Raw genomic sequence first — 2,538 nt, 5'->3', positions numbered from 1 at the left:
TGCGGGAGCAACACCGAGGGTTGCGATCCCGTTGCCGGTCCCGGTCCGGTACGGGCGCGACACTGAGGGTTGCGATCCATTGCTGGACACGAAAAAAGACAAAAAGGAAAAAAATAAAAATAAAAATAAATAAAAAATAAAAAAAATAAAAAAATGAAGGTGAAATAAAGACATTTTCAGATAAATGAAACCTGATAAAATTTTACTGCTTACGCTATGAGAAATGCTAAAGGAAGTTCTTCAGGATGAAGGGAAATAATGCCAGATGGTAAACTTGAATCACAAAGAAGAAATAAAGAGCACTCAAAATGATTAACATGCAGGTAATTATAAAAGACTGTGTTCTTTTCTTCTCTTAATTTCTTTAAAATATATATTAACTATTTAACAAAAACTTTAGAATACTCCATGGTGGGGTTTATAACATATGTAGACATAATCTATATTACAATAATAGCACAAAGGATGAAAGTAGATTGAATTGTACATGCAAGGTTCTTGTATTTTACATGAAGTAGTACCGTATTAACTCTACATAGATTGTGATAAATTAACAATGTATATGTAAATCTCTAAAGCCACCACCAAAAAAGAAATACAGAAAGGTATAGCTAAAAAACTAATAGAAGAATCAAATAAAATCCCACTAAACACATTTGACTATCCCAAAAGAAGGCAAGAAATAAAGAACAAAGGAACAAAAAATATATGAAACAAATAGAAAACAAATAGCAAAATGGTTTTCCTAAATCCAGACGTTAATAATTATATTAAATGTAAATAGACTAAACAATTGAATAAAAAGGCAAAAATGTTCCACCTAGATAACAATATTTCATTATATGCTCCCTAAAAGTCACCCTCCTTAAAAATAAAGGCAGGGCCGGTCCCATGGCTCACTTGGGAGAGTGTGGCGCTGGTAGCGCCAAGGCCGCGGGTTCAGATCCTATATAGGGATGGCCAGTATGCTCACTGGCTGAGCGTGGTGCAGACAACACCGTGCCAGGGGTTGCCATCTCCTTACTGGTCAAAAAATAAAATAAATAAAATAAAAATAAAGGCAAACACAGGTTGAAAGGAACAAGATGGAAAAAATATATACCATGCAAACTCTAATCTTAAGAAAGCTAGAATGGCTATAATAATCAAACAAAATAGACTTCAGGACAAGGAATATACTAGAGATATAACTTCAAGATGATAAAATTTTCAGTTTATTAGGATGACATAATCACTACAGATGAGTATGCACCTAGTAATACAGCTTTAAATATATGAAGCAAAAATTAACAGAACTAAATGAAGAAATAGATAAATAAACAATCATTGTTGAAGACTTTAAACATCATTCAGTAATTTTGATAAAACAACTAAATAAAAATATCAGTAAGGATATATCTGAATGACACTATCAACCGCATTGATCTAATTGACATTTATAGAACATTACAATAGAAACCTGCACATTATTTTCAAATGCACATGGAATATTCACTCCAATGGGTCATATTCTGGGCCATAAAGCAAGTCTCAATACATTTCAAAGACTAAAATTATACAAAGCATGTATATACTTGACCACAAAAAAAGAAGAGGTCAATAAGATAGTTAGAAAAATGCCAAATACTTAGAAAATTTAAAATATATTTCTAAAATTACCCATAGGTCAAAGAATTAACCACAAAGAAATTAGAAAATATTTTGAAATGAATGATAATAAAAACACCCATATCAGAATTGGTGGGATGCACCTAAAGCAGTGCTTAGAGGGAAATTTTTAAACTTTATATGCTTATATTAGAAAGAAATGTTTATGGATCAATCATTTACATTTTCAACCTTATGAAGAAGCTATAAAAAGACAAGCAAATGAAACTTAAGTAGAAAGAAGGAAAAATAATAAAGAACACAACGAAATAAAAAAGCTCTACAAACAATGGAGAAAATGAACAAAACCAAAATTTCAACAAAATTGAAATTTCTCCAAAAAAAGAAATAAGCTATTAAGTCATAAAAAGACATGGAAGAAATGTAAACACCTATTACTAAATTAAAGAAGCCAATCTGGAAAGGCTACATATTGTATGATTCAATTATATGACATTTTGGAAAAGGCAAAACTATACAGACAGTTAAAAAAATATATATCAGTGGTTGCCAGGGGTTAGAGGGGGAGGGGAAGAATGGGTAGGCAGAGAACAGAGGATTTTTAGGGCAATGAAGATACTCTATATGGTACTATTATAGTGGATACACGTCATTATACATTTGTCAGAACCCACAGAATGTACAATACCAAGAATGAAACTTGACGTAGACTATGGAGTCCAGGTGATTATGCTGTGTCAATGCAGATTTCATCAACTAATGAACGTACTGTCCTGGTGTGGGAGATGTTGATAATGGGGGGGCAGGGCTTTGCATGTGTGGAGTCAGGGGGCATTTGGGAAATGTCTGTACCTTCCTCTCAATTTTGCTGTGAACCCACAACTGGTCTAAAAATTTTAACTAAAAAAAAAAAAAAAAAAAAAAAAAATT

This window comes from Galeopterus variegatus, unplaced genomic scaffold, assembly GCF_000696425.1.
Source record: "Galeopterus variegatus unplaced genomic scaffold, G_variegatus-3.0.2 Scaffold4172, whole genome shotgun sequence".
Taxonomy (NCBI): domain Eukaryota; kingdom Metazoa; phylum Chordata; class Mammalia; order Dermoptera; family Cynocephalidae; genus Galeopterus; species Galeopterus variegatus.
Note: the sequence above shows the minus strand (reverse complement) of the source record.